General features: G+C 40.4%; 1 protein-coding gene across 1 annotated transcript in view; it reads right to left on the bottom strand.

Moving 5' to 3' along the window:
- Positions 1 to 17,170, bottom strand: part of GRID2 (glutamate ionotropic receptor delta type subunit 2) — a 1,023,752-nt gene that overhangs the window by 321,744 nt on the left and 684,838 nt on the right. The gene's annotated exons all lie outside the window — the stretch shown is intronic.

Genomic DNA, 17,170 nt, shown 5'->3' with positions numbered 1-17,170 from the left:
GGAATGAGCGGGTAGCACTATCCCAGTTTTACAGATGGAGAACTGAAGCAGAGATTAAGGTAAAAAGCATCCGCTAGTTTTAGGTGCCCAGTCTGAGACACCTAGGACTTGTTTTTTCAGAGTACTTAGCACTATACCTCACTTCATATATTCAAAGCAAAGCTCCCATTGGCTTCAGTTGCAGCAGAGTGCTCAGCAGTACTGACTCTAGGGTTCCTAGAAAATGAGGAACACACAAAGACCACCTGTGAAAGCTTGGTTTCAGTGACTTAGTCACCATCACATAGGAAATCTGTGGCAGAGTCAGGGACAGAATCAAATTCTCCAGGGCAGTATTCAACCATAAGACCATTCCTTCTCTTATTACAGACCTCTGCCTCATTTCCGAGATGCATTCCATCTTTTGCAACAGATGAAGCAAGGGTCCTATACACACTTGTCTTCTTTACTACACAACCCTTATTCATCCACAGGGCAGGTCCAGCCTGTGCTCTAAATGAGGCAAGGGTTCTATGGAAAAAATATATGTGATCATGTAATTAAAGACTGAGTATTTGACTTGGCAAACGTTGTTCTTTTTATTTTGTTTAATTTCCTGTGCTTTTAAAAAAGCAGGCTGAGAAAACAGAAAATCAATCACGAGGCATTATACCAACACCCACACATCATCAGCAGTGGTGCAACCTTAGATCCCTGACACAGGTCTCTGCACTTTTGAGCTAATGAAGAACAGATAGCAATAATAGCTTGTCATCTCTACGTGGACCAACACTGAGGGGATCAGACTCACGCATTGCCAGTAGATTTCACTGATATTTGCTGACAGCAGGGGAATGGTGAGTTTCAGGAAACATCACTCCATTCCAAGATCTGCAGGGTGGTGTTATCTAGGGGGCAGAAGTTCTCGTAATATTTTCCTCAAGCATGACCCCTTCTGTCCTGTCCCTGCCAATCTGTCTCTGTCCCACTCCTGTTTCTTCTCCCCCCCACACTCTATCAGATCACATGCTCCCAGTCTTTGTCTTTATGACTTGGGGCCTCTTGATGACATCATTCATGTAAGAACTCTAATGAAAGACTGTGTCATACTGCTCCTCTTAATCACTGCAAGAAGTATATAGGAGTGATAGATATTTAAGGAGTTATGTATATATGCTAAAATTACATTCCCTAGGTCTAAGAGTTAAGACAGACAGATCACCAAAAGGTAATAAGAATATAAGAATGGCCATACTGAGTCAGACCAAAGGTCCATCTAGCCCAGTATCCTGTCTTCCGACAGTGGCCAATGCCAGGTGCCCCAGAGAGAATGAACAGAACAAGTAACCATAAAGTGATCCATCCCCTGACGCCCATTCCCAATAATCCACATACTCCTGGCAGACAAGGGGGAATGGACGCTTCCCTCACTCCGGCTGGTTATATGCAAATGGAGTACTGTATGGTTCACAATGGGCATCCATTCATCCACTGAGCCAAATGCTAATGAAGGATTGTAAAATCTTCAAAGACAGGAAATTAATAGGATGAGGGAAACAGCAGGAGTTATCTTGTTTAGGGGTAACACAGTGAACTTTTAGAACTATCTCTGGGGTACATACAAACATTCAATCTGTGGGGACAAGCGGCCTTTGAGCTTGATTTTATGAGAAGAGGTCTCAGCTAATCTTATTGAATAACTGGGGAAATTATTTGTGGTAAGCTATTTTGTAGGAGCTAGGGGAATGCCTTGTTAGTTAAGTTTAGTCTCTAGAAAGTGTGTTACAATTTTGTTTTATATGTAACCATTTGTTATCCTTTCTTACAGGGAATGCAAAACCATGCTCTCAAGTGTCCCTAGCCTCTGTTTGCCAGAAGCTGGGAATGGATGACAGGGGATGGATCATTTCATGATGAAGTGTTCTGTTCATTCCCTCTGGGGCACCTGGCATTGGCCACTCTGGAAAGACAGGATACTGGGTTAGATAAATCAGTGGTCTGACAGTATGGTTGTTCCTATCTTAACTGATTTTTATTTTAATTTCCGTTTTTTCTTAAATGTCCTTTGTTTTATAATTGAACTCAAGTGCTGTGCACAATACAGGAGCTATGGTCTAAGGTGAAACTGGTTAACTTTGAGAATAGAGGATCTGGGATTTCTGTGGGTATCTATTGATAGGGACTGAATACCACAGGTGACAGGGGGCTGCGGTGCATCATTTGTCAACCCACAAGGCAAAGACATAGCTCATGTAGCCCAGAGGAGGGTGCTTGAATGGCTGATAAGCTGGTTGTGCTAGGAAGACACAGGGAAGATTCCTCATGCTGTAGGCAGGTGGTAACAGGGTGACTCACAGTCCTGGGGGCCCCAAGAAATCTCCCTGCACAATCAGTCCTAGTTTCCCTCTCCAAGCTCCTCATTCAATCTGTCTCTCTCCCTTTCTTCCTGGTCTCTAGTCATCCTCCTTCCTCTTCCTCCTTAGCTCCTAATTCCAGTCTTTCTCCCCAGGCTCCTCATCCAGTCTCAGGGCAGGTCTATACTAAAAAGTTAGGTCAACCCAGTGACATCACTCATGGGTGTGAAAAATCCACACCCCTGAGTGAAGTACTTAAACCAACCTAGCTCCCCATGTAGACAGCACTAATTTGACAGAATTTTTCTTCTGTTGACCTAGTTACCACCTCTGGGGGAGGTGGATTTACGACAGCAATGGGAGACCGCCTTGTCTCACTGTCAAGAGTGTCCATCCCGAAGTGCTGTGGCTGTGCCCCTGCCACGTTTCTACTGAAGACGTGGCCTCAAGTCTCCCCGATGGTTCCTTGTCCAACCAGTCCCAGCCTCCCCCCTCCCTCATCCAATCGCACTGTAACCCCTAAAACCGGCTTCCCCACCCCACTTGTTTCCTTACCCAGTTCCTAGTCCACTTGTCCAACCAGTCCCAGCCCCTCCACCCCAAGTCCTAAATCTCCCTTCCACCCCCCAGCTCCCATTTCACTTTCCTTGTCCAGCTAGTACCAGCCCCTCGCCGCAACACGCAGTCATAGCTTACACTGTGATTAGGCAAAGTAGAAACAGTCTGTGAAACTTCTTAAAACTACTAAGGAAAATAAAAGTAATTTGCCAGCTACCTAAGTGTGTGACAGAAGAAAGAGGAGTAAGGTATGAGGTTTCACAAGGGATGACTGAGGATAAAATTGAAAGGGATATAGGTGAGGACCAATTGCTGTTGGTTAAGCAACCGATAAACAGGAAAAGGGGAGAACAGAAACCATTCAAGGCCATATGAACAACATTTAAAGGTAAAACGCTGCCTTATTAGGTTAATATAGGATATCAATGCTACTGGGTTAAAGCACATATCCCGACCCCTTTGAAATGTTATAAATTTCCAAGGTTTGAGCATGTGCCAGTTGTCTGTAAGGGGAAAATGAGTTGTGGTAGATGTGGAGCAGAACACTTGTGAGAGAACTGTATGGAAGAAACAGAACCTAAACTGCAGCAATTGTGGAGATAAGCACAGTGCAGCCTACAGCAAAATGAACTAGAGACACAGAGAACATTAAAACTATCCATAAAATATCCTATGCAGAAGCTACCAAAAGATATTTACACTGGAATGTGGAGAAAGAGGAAAATACCAGAGAGGGAGAACAGCTACTGGTACAACAGCAGTACAGTTCAGGGCAGGAAAGGTAAAATAAGGGGAACAGATGAAGATGTACTGCTTGTAGGCAAAGAGAAATATATCGTATTTAGGACAGAAGTGATTAGTTGCTCTTTACATACAAGGAAGACAACTAAAAGAATAAAAATTATAACAAAAGCGGCACATAAATATTTGTATATAAGCACTCTCTCAATAGACCGTATTACTGCAATTTTAAATGAAGGTAATGTATTTAAACAACATGGTTCTATTTTTTTTTTGCTGGAATGCACATAATGTATTTACACATGGTCAGGAATTAAGGAGCACTGTTTTTGAAATGGAAAAAAAAACAGATCAGATGTGATAGGTGTACAAAAAACATGGTTAGTGAGAAACCTCAAGTTTAGAAATTCAGGATACGACGTAGTCAGACATGACAGAAAAATACAAGAGGAGGAGTCTGTGTACTTATAAAGGAAGGTCTTAATTATGTTGACAAAGAATTAAAAAGGCAAAGAAAGACTTGGAGAAAGTACTGTGGGAAAATGAACAAAGATTTCAAGGTTTCAGAGATGTAGAAAAGTTAAAAACAAATGGTGTATGGAGTAAAAACAAATTTATACTTACTTGGTCTTATAGTAAATGATAAAGTCAAAAGTTCTAACTTAGGAAAAGCAGACATTTTAGCTCAAGAGTTCCAAAAAGTTAGTAGTTATACACATCAAAGTAAAGCGTGAACAAAAAATTGAGAGTTCTTATATAGCTGGGTAGATTATATAAATGGTGTACTAAAAGAAAATTTCAGCATGCAGGGACTCAAAAAATGCTACACACACAAGTAAAAGTACAATTCCAGGTAAAGATAGCATATACAATGCAATGCTTAAGCACCTACCGGAAGGGAGTTTAGGAGCTTGATTGAAATTACATAATAATACATGGGGAAAAGGAATACCACTGTCAGAATGGAAGCAAGCAGTGACTACACCAACAGGAAAACCTGGCAAAATAGGCATAAGACCCGAGGCAAATAGACCTATTGCCCTCACATTCTATGTGGGCAATATTAGGGAGAAAATGATACAAGTGTTTAGTAGCATACCTGGTCAAACTGAAAGTATAAACTGTGTACAGAGTGGTTTCAGGAAAGGATGATACACAGTTGATCATATTGTAAGATTAGAAACATTAAGACAAAAAATCACAAGGAACAGATAGTTATGGTAGCTGTCTTTTTGGACATTGAAAAAGCCTATGACATGCTACAGAGGGAAGGCTTGCTGTATACTAGATGCAGTTGGAATAAGAGGAAGAATGTTCTGGTTCTATTTAAATGACAGAACCATACAAGTCAGGGTAGGGGGTGGCTTTGCAGAATATTTATAAACTTACTAACAGCATTCCACAGGCGAGTGTTATCAGCCTAACCTTGTTACAACATTATGATTAATGATCTCACAGAGAATATAGGGGAAGGAATAGGTATTACTCTATCTGTGGATGACTGTGTTATACGGGCCAAACACAGAAGACTTAACATAGCTGTGGAGAGAAACTACGAGATGCTCAGGTGGATTTGAGAAGGTGGAGATATTTGGGGATTTATGTTCTCCCTTGCGAACACAAAGGGAATGATCTTCACAAAAAGGAAGATTGGGGAAGAATGTAATCTATATCTCTTTACAGAAAAAATACAGGTGGTTCAAAATTTTACATTATTTGGAGTTATATTCAATAACAAACTAACTTGGAAGGGTCATACAGATAATATCAAGACTAAATGTAAAGATAGGATAAATCTGCTTAAGGTATTGCTGAGAACAACTGGGGTGCAGATAACACGTTGCTGACAGTATATGGGGCATCAGTTTTAGATTATGGATGCCAAACCTTTAATTCAGCTTCTCAATCAACACTAAAAAAAAATTAGAGCTGATCCAAGCCTAAGCTCCATGAAGTGCATGTGGTATGAATATTAGGACTCCGTTGTGTGTGCTGCAGATAGCAACCAGAGAAATGCCTAATAATTGAAGGATGAAATAGTTTAGAGTTGACCTTTTGGGCTAAGGTTAATGGAAATAGTGGAGATAAGCATACTAGAATAATAGATGAGGACTGTTGGGAATTAACTAGACAAAAAGTAACAGGGCTCCACAAACTCCCACAGGGTAACAGTCAAAAGGTGAGAAAAATATTTGGATGAAAAGGAAGGTCTAGAAGAAATTAAAATCTTTAATTGTGTGAAATCAAACTATGATTGGATGGTTGTCTCTCCAATTGTGGATTTGAAATTATATGAGAAAACAAAGGGAAGAGCATGGCCGTCAAATATGACAACAACACAGTTTATGAGTTTGTACAGGGCAAATGAGGTCAGCATTGCCAAATCTACACTGATGGATCTAGGGATGACAACACAGTTAGTCAGAATGGCCCTTTATAGTCTTGAACTTGGAATTAAAAGATTTGTGAGACTATCTAATTTTGGGGTATTATGACAGCCAAATTGACAGACACACTGTTGGCACTGACCTGGACAAGGGATGTATACCCAACTATGATTTCTATCCTATCTGACTCTTTGTCAGGTGTAATGGCAATTAGGAAGGAAGCCTCAAAAAGCAGGAATGATTTAATCAATAAAATACTGTTCTTAACTACAGAGATAGTACAACTTGGTACACCACAGTAATAGGGCAGATTCCATCACACGTTAGGATTCCGGGCAACAAAATGGCAGATAAAGCAGCCAAAAAATGCCTTAAAAACTAGGAGGTTGATTTAACAGTCCCGCTGAATAAATGGAACTTCAAAAGCTTGGTTAAGAGGGAACTTAAGAAGGAATGGCAAGAAACATGGACCTAAGAGGAAAAAAGGATGCGGGTTCTACGAAATACATCTTAAAGTTGAGGATAATGGGCTACTTAATAGCTATGATAAAAGAAGTGAACTGGTCTGGGTCTATCACACAGGTCATTGTGAGCTGAATGGTAATTTATATTTACTAAACAAAGCACAAAGATGCATTGTGCGATACACACAAAGTCCAAGAAACAGTTGAGTATCTGCTGTAGCAATGCAGGCAGAATGACATAGAAAGAAAGATTCTCTATGAAGAACCGAAACCCTTCAGGTAAAAGAATATAGTCTGAAGGGATTGGAGAGAGTACCAGGAAAGAGGGGTAGAATTAAAAAGGCATTACTTAGCTTTTCAAATGCTACAGGACTGGGTAGGAGGATACAGATTTTTTTTTAAATGCAAAAACTGCAGTAGGTGATGCTCATAGCCTCACATGCTGAGTCTGCTGTACCATAAAACAACAGAAAAAACAAAAAAAGATGGGGACAGCAGTAGCTCTGAAATCTCTCCTTAGAGAGGAGGGGAATTGGCAAGAGACAAGGAGAAGTTCTACAGGAAAATAAGCCCTGGGATCATGCCTGGGAATACAGACTGGGAATGGCAAGAACCTGAGAGGAGGTAAAGTAGCCACAGTAAGCAGAAGACACTCCAGTGGTGACCCAGCAGGGGGCTGAAAAATAGGGAGGAAAGGTAGGAAGGAGCCCAGGGGAACAGCAACAGGGTTTGAGATTGTATAGACCATGGTTGCTAGACATAGGGTCCCTGGAGTGGGTGAGCCCGGATTCCTCTACCAGCACCTAGAGAAGTGGCACAGCCTTGGCTGTGGATAAGTAGACTGCTTGAGACAGTTTATCTAAAGGGACTTTGATATCCCGGAAGGGAAAAACTAGAGTGACTATCTGAAGGGACAAGCCATGAAGAGGGAGCACACTCCGTCATGAACCGTGAACAATCACATCCGGAAAGAGATGCCCTAGGGTGTGCAATCCAAGGAGGGGGAGTCAGACTGGTAGAGAGCTCATCTGCAGCTGAGCTACAAGAAGGTGCCACAGCGGTGAGTAGTAAGCCCTGTGACAATAAGGAAATTAAGTAAAACATCATGGTATTTGCAGGGAATGAGGCAGGAATGCTGTAGCATTTGAAGGTGGCAACAAAAATGATTAGGGGACTGGAACACATGAGTTATGAGGAGAGGCTGAGGGAGCTGGGATTGTTTAGCCTGCAGAAGAGAAGAATGAGGGGGGATTTGATAGCTGCTTTCAACTACCTGAAAGGGGGTTCCAAAGAGGATGGCTCTAGACTGTTCTCAATGGTAGCAGATGACAGAACGAGGAGTAATGGTCTCAAGTTGCAGTGGGGGAGGTTTAGATTGGATATTAGGAAAAACTTTTTCACTAAGAGGGTGGTGAAACACTGGAATGCGTTACCTAGGGAGGTGGTAGAATCTCCTTCCTTAGAGGTTTTTAAGGTCAGGCTTGACAAAGCCCTGGCTGGGATGATTTAACTGGGAATTGGTCCTGCTTTGAGCAGGGGGTTGGACTAGATGACCTTCTGGGGTCCCTTCCAACCCTGATATTCTATGATTCTATGAACTACATTTCTGATAAAATAGGATATCTAAAAAATTGCATCCAACAGCACTTCCAACATTTTCCTTTCCCAGTGCTGACAAACAGGTTTCATTGCCAGAGTCTGTATGGCATCAGTACCCCCCCAAAAAAGGTGGGGGTTATGGTTGATTTGCCCAGGTTCTTAAGTGGCTGGAATTGTGGAGAAAAGAAGATATATCGTACAGTCAGATAAAGTTAATTGGTGTTGTTTCTGTCCTCATTCTGAATTTAAGTCGTATGCATAACAGTACGTCTCTGCTTATTCACCTGTTTTTTAAATATTTCTGTATATTTTGAGATCCTCATTTATAATGGAGTCTGGTCTATAATTAGAACACATTTGTGCTATCACGTGGTTTTGGGAAGATAATGTAACAATAACTGATCTTCGATTATGTGAGAAACTTCTTCCTTCTGATGCTGGCGGCATGGAGTAAGCAGGAGGTGGCACCATAAAACCATACAGAAGAGCAGAGAGCCATCTGGTAAAAATGTCAACCCCTCAGCATTTGTTCAGCTTTGTGGAAGCACTCTCCCTCCAGCCAGGTCAGCGTGACTGAGCCAGTAATAATGCTGTCACTGACTGGCTAGACCATGGTGTTCTCTGTGGCCTAATGTGTACAAAACATGCAGCCAGATTAACCTCCTTCATGTTTTACTGCTTAAGATTCATGTGGTGGAAGGGAATATCACTTAATGCAACTTCTCTTCCTAGCCACGTTTCCCTTTCCCACATAGTCTGTCTGCTGTGTGGATCTTTTTGGAGTCAAAACAAGAGCTGTCAAGCGATTAAAAAAATTAATCGCGATTAACAGCACCATTAAACAATAATAGAATATCATTTATTTAAATATTTTTGGACGTTGTCTACATTTTCAAATATATTGCTTTCAATTACAACACAGAATACGAAGTGTACAGTGCTCACTTTATATTTATCTTTTTATTACAAATATTTGCACTGTAAAAAAACAAAAGAAATGGTATTTTTCAATTCACCTAATACAAGTACTGTAGTGCAATCTCTTTATCATGAAAGTTGAATTTACAAATGTAGAATTGTGTAAAAAAGACTGCATTCAAAAATAAAACAAAGTAAAATTTTAGAGCCTGAAAGTCCACTCAGTCCTATTTCTTGTTCAGCCAATCGCTAAGACAAGCAAGTTTGTTTTACATTTGCAGGAGATAATGCTGCCCACTTCTTGTTTACAATGTCACCTGACAGCGAGAACAGGCGTTCTCATGGCACTCTTGTAGCCAGTGTTGCACAATATTTACATGCCAGATGTGCTAAAGATTCACATGTCCCTTCATGCTTCTACCACCATTCCAGGGGACATGCGTCCATGCTGATGATGGGTTCTGTTCGATAATAATCCAAAGCAGTGTGGACCGACGCATGTCCACTTTCATCATCTGAGTCCAATGCCACCAGCAGATGATTGATTTTCTTTTTTGGTTGTTTGGGTTCTGTAGTTTCTGCATTACAGTGTTGCTCTTTTAAGTCTTCTGAAAGCACGCTCCACACCTCATCCCTCTCAGATTTTGGAAAGCCATTCAGATTCTAAAACACTGGGTCGAGTGCTGTAGCTATCAATAGAAATCTCACATTGGTACCTTCTTTGCGTTTTGTCAAATCTGCAGTGAAAGTGTTCTTAAAATGAACAACTTGTGCTGGGTCATCATCTGAGACTGCTATAACATGAAATATATGGGAGAATGTGGGTACTACAGCAGGAGACATACAATTCTCCCCCAAGGAGTTGTCACAAATTTAATTAACACATTTATTTTAACCAGCATCATCTGCATGGAAGCATGTCCTCTGGAATGGTGGTCGAAGCATGAAGCAGCATATGAATGTTTAGCATATCTGGCAAGTAAAGACCTTGCAATGCCAGCTACAAAAGTGTCATACAAATGCATGTTCTCACTTTCTGGCGACACTATAAATAAGAAGAGGGCAGCATTATCTCCTGCAAACATAAAACAAACTTGTTTGTCTTAGCGATTGACTGAACAAGAAGTGGGACTGAATGGACTCATAGGCTCTGAAGTTTTGCATTGTTTTGTTTCTGAATGCAGTTATGTAACAAAAAAATCTACAACTGTAAGTTGCACTTTCACAATAAAGAGATTGCACTACAGTATTTGTATGAGGTGAATTGAAAAATACTATTTCTTTTATCATTTTTACAGTGCAAATATTTGTAATAAAATATACACTTTGATTTCAATTATAACACAATACAATGTATATGAGAATGTAGAAAAACATCCACAATATTTAATAAATTTCAATTTGTATTGTATTTTTTTAACAGTGCAATTAAAACTGTCATTAATCACGATTAATTTTTTTCATCATGATTAATTTTTGAGTTAATCACGTGAATTAACTGTGATTAATCAACAGCCCTAGTCAAAACTATTTGGGGGAGGAGGCCAATTACCCTGCCTAGTTACCTTTCTCCAGCAAGTGAAGCCATTAGGTTTGTATTGTGGATTTTGTCCCTGCTGCACAGCATGGCAGAGGGTGCATGTAAAGGAACTGGTCATGTATAGGATTGCACTGGTTTAACGGCCTCCTTGATTTTCTCTATGTGAAGAGATTCCTCAAAGTTCTCTCTGTTTTACTGTGGTCATTAGGATAATAGCTGAGACAGTCAAATAAGTTTGTAATAACATTCAAATTATTTTAGGAAAGGGATTAATTTGAAACAAAAACAAACCAAATGAAAACATTACATTATGATCTACATTATAAAGCTACTGAGCTAGAAGATCCTGTTGCAAATGAGTGATGTCCTGACATGGTTAAAACTGTGAAGAACAACGGTTGTCAAGATTCAATAGTGCTTCAGCCATGTTCCTAAATCGTGCCTTCAATTTTGCACAGCTGTTGCAAGATTTGGGAACACTATTAAAACATGGCTTAGTCCCATTTACGCTGGCAAGAACAAATGTTTTATATTGTTACTTAACACAACACTTCTACAGCACATGTGGGACCTTATATGGAAAAGCCAGGTTGCCAATCCACTGTAAGATATTTATCCTCACTGTTTCTTTTAAAAACATCCTCCTTTTTAAAGTGTGGGCATGCACACAAAAATGACTGTAAACATTACATCCTTGTGTTGCATATTTATTTTCCATCAATGTCTGCAGTATCACATTTGCTCAGTTTACAACTTCAAAACACTATATTTCTAACTGCCAGCAATGCAAGCTTAATCCACTATCTGAAAAAAACAAACCGTGTCCCTTCTGCTTCATACATCATCACTAACAATAACAAATTCTGAATCAGAATTTAGAAGGCAAATCTGTAGATGATTCATGATGCAGAATAAAATACAGCTTTGCTCTTCCACAGATAGATGGGCTCTACGGTGCGAGGAGTGGTAAACACTTTTTTTTTAAAATCAGTAAACTAAACAAATGTGATTGGGAAGACATGACGGTAGGGGTGGTGAAGAGCGCAGATACATGCCATAATATGGAGTCATTTTTCCTCAGTCATAATAATCACTATAATCCTACTTTAATTTATTCTGAGACTAGTCAGGAAGATTAGTATTTTCTACCACTATCATTCTTTTATGTGACTGCCTTATTTTCTTCACATTCTAATGTCTTTATTGACAAATAAAATTAGTCAAGGCTTGAGTCCTTGAGATTATTTGCTTTTAAAGGAAAAAAAAAGGCAAATTTAAAACTAATTGCCAGAGCTGGTAAAATGCATTCTGAATGAATAAATTACTTGATGAATTTAACTGTTTATTTTGTTCTAAAATATTTTGCAAACAGGGCATTATGTTTATGAATTATAACAGCTTCAGTATGATTTAACTGATGCACACTCCCTGTGTTAGCTCTCTATGAAGGTGTGAAAATTGTTTTTTCCTGTGTGAAATTCACAAACATTTATGTATTGAACATTCACAGACAGTGGGGAAAAGGCAGCACAAATATGAAACAACCAAACACCTTTTTTGCATTCCCACTCAAGTATTTCTCCTGCTCCAATAATTGCAAACAGCAAGATTCTGCATTCATCTCAGAGGATTGCTACTATTTTCAACAAATGACACTGCAGGTAGAATTTTCTCTCGAGTCTATTACCACTTCCCCTGGTTCTGAATATTTTCTAAATATTGCACTGTGTGTCTTTTAAAGAGTCACAGATTTCTTGTCCTGGTTTCCCTCAAGGAATTTGAGCTAGATTCCATCTGAGTCTGAAATATTGTTAGATGGTGCCATTCCTTGATCTCCTATTTTTTAAAAATATTTTTCCCTCTGAAGAGTTTTATATCAATTTCTTTGGCTATCGAACTTTTATCTAACTTTGGGCTCAATCATGAACCCATCTTGCCTGCCTATACATGAGAGTAGGGGTTATAACAAAGCCTCCTTATTCACATTACCCACATCGCCTATACAGAAGGGAGAGCAGCCTTCACTACTCCCCTTCCCATGCAGACAGGCAGGGTGTATGCACATCTTTGGCACTACCCTTCCATCCAATGCACCAACTAGTACAGCTGAGTCAACGCAAAAGGGGAAAACTGACCAGACTGTGACTCACACAGTCAGTGTCTGATTCCTGCTCTGGTTTGGGAACAGCACAGCTATCCTTTGCCTGGTTCTCAGACTGGATAGTAAAGTTATAAATTACAACTGGGTGGAGGGTGCAAGTTCCATTTTTTACAAACGATTTTGAAATTTGGCTTTGTTCTGAGTCAGAATGAAAACTAAACTTTTCAAAATGCTCCATGAAGGAAAATGCTGATTTTTGTGTGTGTTGAATGAAATGTTTTGCTTTAATAGAAGCTAAATGTTTCATTTTAATTCTGACATTTTAAACTTTGCATTATACAAAACAAAACAAAAATTCCAAAATAAATAGTCTCTTTAAACCAAAATCCATCTAAATGTTTTGTTCCAAAATTGTAGAAATGAGACTTCTTCCCCCGCACCATCCGGTTTCCTTCCAAAACAAAGTTCCAGCAAAACTGACCCAATTTTGTGAAGCATTCTGAGTTTGATGGAACTGCATATTCTGAGGGAATGTGGGTCTTCTGAAGTTTCTCCAACCAGCTCTAGTTACAATCCAGTCTTTTGTAAGAAGCAAGTTCCATTGCTTCTTTTTAAATATTCACTTCTTTTGCCAGTTAACCAGCCTCTCCATTTCTTAGACGCTTGTTCCTTTCCCTGCCCTCTTCATCTTATATACCTAAAAAACCCCCAGATTTCCACTGCTTCTTGTTCTCCACCTTTCTCTCTCATCAGTCCTTCACACTTTGACAGGTTGCAGAGCAGCAGCCGTGTTAGTCTGTATTCACAAAAAAAAAAAGGAGTACTAGTGGAACCTTAGAGACTAACCAATTTATTTGAGCATAAGCTTTCGTGAGCTACGGCTCACTTCATCGGATGTATTCGGTGGAAACTACAGTGAGGAGATTTATATACACACAGAACATGAAAAAATGGGTGTTATCATACACATTGTAAGGAGAGTGATCACTTAAGATGAGCTATGACCAGCAGGAGAGCGGGGGTGGGGAGGGGGGGAGAAAACCTTTTGTAGTGATAATCACGGTGGGCCATTTCCAGCAGTTAATAGGAACGTCTGAGGAACAGCGGGATTGGGGGGGGGGAATAAACATGGAGAAATAGTTTTACTTTGTGTAATGACACATCCACTCCCAAGGATAGGTTCCTGGGTTAGTGGTTCTGTTGTGTGGTGTGTGGTTGCTGGTGAGTATTTGCTTCAGGTTGGGGGGCTGTCTGTAGGCAAGGACTGGCCTGTCTCCCAAGATTTGAGAGAGTGATGTACTTCAGGATAGGTTGTAGATCCTTGATGATGCGTTGAAGAGGTTTTAGTTGGGGGCTGAAGGTGATGGCTAGTGGCGTTCTGTTATTATCTTTGTTGGGCCTGTCCTGTAGTAGGTGACGTCTGGCTCTGTCAATTTGTTTCTTCACTTCAGCAGGTTGGTACTGTAGTTGTAAGAGCCAATGCAGTTGTATTGTAGTGCTTGGCTGTAGACGATGGAACGTGTGGTGTGGTCTGGGTGAAAGCTGGAGGCATGTAGGTAGGAATAGTGGTCAGTAGGTTTCCGGTATAGGGTGGTGTTTATGTGACCATCGCTTATTAGCACTGTAGTGTCCAGGAAGTGGATCTCTTGTGTGGACTGGTCCAGGCTGAGGTTGATGGTGGGATGGAAATTGTTGAAATCATGGTGGAATTCCTCAAGGGCTTCTTTTCCAGAATAAATGGACACAAATCAGATGTCAAGAATCATAACATTCATAAACCAGTCGGAGAACACTTCAGTCCCTCTGGTCACTCGATTACAGACCTAAAGGTCGCAATATTACAACAAAAAGACTTCAAAAATAGACTCCAATGAGAGACTGCTGAATTGGAATTAATTTGCAAACTGGATACAATTAACTTAGGCTTGAATAGAGACTGGGAGTGGATGTGTCATTACACAAAATAAAACTATTTCCCCATGTTTATTTCCACCCCCCTCCCCGACTCCCCACTGTTCCTCAGACGTTCCTGTTAACTGCTGGAAATGGCCCACCTTGATTATCACTACAAAAGGTTTTCTCCCCCATCTCATCCCACTCTCCTGCTGGTCATAGCTCATCTTAAGTGACCACTCTCCTTACAGTGTGTATGATAACACCCATTTTTTCATGTTCTGTGTGTGTATATAAATCTCCTCACTATATTTTCCACTGAATGCATCCGATGAAGTGAGTTGTAGCTCACGAAAGCTTATGCTCAAATAAATTGGTTAGTCTCTAAGGTGCCACTAGTACTCCTTTTCGTTTCACATTTTTACTGTTACCTTTCCTGTACTGCTCTATACTTGCTTTACCTCTTGCACGGGATTCTTGCTTTCAGTTTACTTCTGAAACGTCAAGTTTATCTGACTCAAAATTTCTTTTTTAATTCTCAATTATATAAATCAAAGTAGTCCCACAGATTTCAATGGTCAGGTCACATACATTGAGGTGTTTTACCTAGATGCAAAGATTTTCCTTAGTCTGACTTTACAGCCATCTTGGTCCAGCTTGAATGGTTAGGTGAAACCCAGATAGAGAGGAAGAAATCAGCTGTGTGGAAAATCTCAGGCTTTTCTTTTGCCTACTCTAGGCAAGCAAAGGGCAGGTCATCACCCCCACCTGTGTGCCATGTTACATGTGCTGTTTCTACACAGTACTGGGCTAGTTATCAGATTGGCCCTGGAAGGAGGGAGAACTTTTCTCTGACTCAGTCCCCCTACTGATCTCAGAATGGTGATCCTTCCTTTTCCTCACTAAAGCACTTTTTGTCAAAGTCTGCTTCTCTCACAACTCAGCTCAAAGGGCCTGCAATTGGCTGTATGAGCGCTTGGCCATGTGGGCATTTCTGGCACAGAAGCTCCTGCAATATTAGGCCATGCTACACTCCTGTTTGGGCTTGCCTGATGCCTATCAGATTGAAAGCCACAGGGCAGTTTATGCTTCACGTGTGTTATGAATGGAGCAGCATACCCGTGTGTTGCTTGAAATCCTTCTCAAGCTTCTGAGTCCTATTCCATTCGTTCCCTTGTTCAGGCCTTTCTCTTAGCCAGGGAAGGGTATGGATATTCCACTTCTTGGAGTTAGAAAGAACTAAGATATGGCAGCCCAACAAGCTCATTAGTAGATTCTTTATCAGGCCCCGTAAAGGCAATGCAAAGACTGTAGGGAATGACATCAACAAGGTCTGAAGGTACTTTTGCCATTTACTGTCAGGGAGGAACTTTATCCAAGCATAAGGCCTGGCAGTGCAAATCAAAGCAGGCAAGCAGGCATTTACATTCACAGACCTAGGTGAATGTTGTTTATATACCTTGAGCCCATTATTCCAAAACACTACCCAATATCTTGTGAATCGCTGTTACAGAATGTGCAATGCATCTGCTCTCTAAAGCCCCACATTTATTTTAAAGTCACAATAAGCATCTAGTTATGGTATGAAAAACTGCATGTTTAGAATACTCAGCTAATAGAGGAGTACTAAAAATTGATAACCTCAATTTCTTTTATATGAATACTTACATTTAAAATAGCCAAATGGATTTTTGTGAAGGAAAAACAAATATTTAGCTGTGGGACCCAGACATTATATAAGAAGTTTTACTCTTGGACAAATGGTTATGGCAGAGCTGTGAACGGGGATTCATATGTCAAAGGCTGGCAGAACCGTAGCTATAGCAGTTAGAGAGGAAATACTATTACACAATAGCTTTGTCTCAGCCCCAAATCAGTCCAATTTGCACTGTGGAGACTGTGGTTTTCTGCAGCCTAAGAGAGGTTAGAAACGGAATGAAAAGCATTGAAAAATAAAAGCCCAGTAGTAGTGATTTCAAATCAGAAATTAGATTAGAAATGACAAGAAATCCACGCCTAAGCACACCCATCCTTATCAGATTCAACTGCAACAGATTGGCAGGGAGCAGAATCTGCTTTTTTCCACGGGTTTGTTTACTTTCACTGGAAGCTAAGTGTAATAGCTAACCATTCGGTGCCATTTTTCCCAATGCAGAATTAACCTGCATATGGGAGTGGAAAATCTGAGTTTTAGTTCACAGAGTTATCTGTATATTCCCTCATGGCAGGAGGGATAGGGTTTTCTCTTTGGTTCACCACCAAAACCCACGGAACTTGGGGGAATCTCCTATATTCAAGGAGAATGTAGATGGAGAGCCTTGGCCTCCACGCTGCCAACGCTCCTACCATATAGACCCACAATTTTGGGTTGGGAAAAATTCACCTGAGCAGGGCAAGTCTCTCTCACATTCCCAGGTGCCTCCAAGCCCCAAGCCCATCTCTGGGCTTTTAGCTACAGTAGGTGAAGTTCAGTAGGTGGACCATGTCCCCTAGTAGCATTACACTTACTTGCAAATCATTTTAAAAAGAAAACTTTACTATGTCTCCTTTGCAATTTTCTTCCTTCTCATTGCATCTACCCATTTTTATTTCCTTTAACGATATGACAGAAAACATTCCCTTCCTTTTTTAATCCT

Source organism: Lepidochelys kempii, chromosome 4 (assembly GCF_965140285.1).
Source record: "Lepidochelys kempii isolate rLepKem1 chromosome 4, rLepKem1.hap1, whole genome shotgun sequence".
NCBI classification, from domain to species: Eukaryota; Metazoa; Chordata; order Testudines; family Cheloniidae; genus Lepidochelys; species Lepidochelys kempii.
Note: the sequence above shows the minus strand (reverse complement) of the source record. Positions and strands in the feature narration are given on the sequence as shown.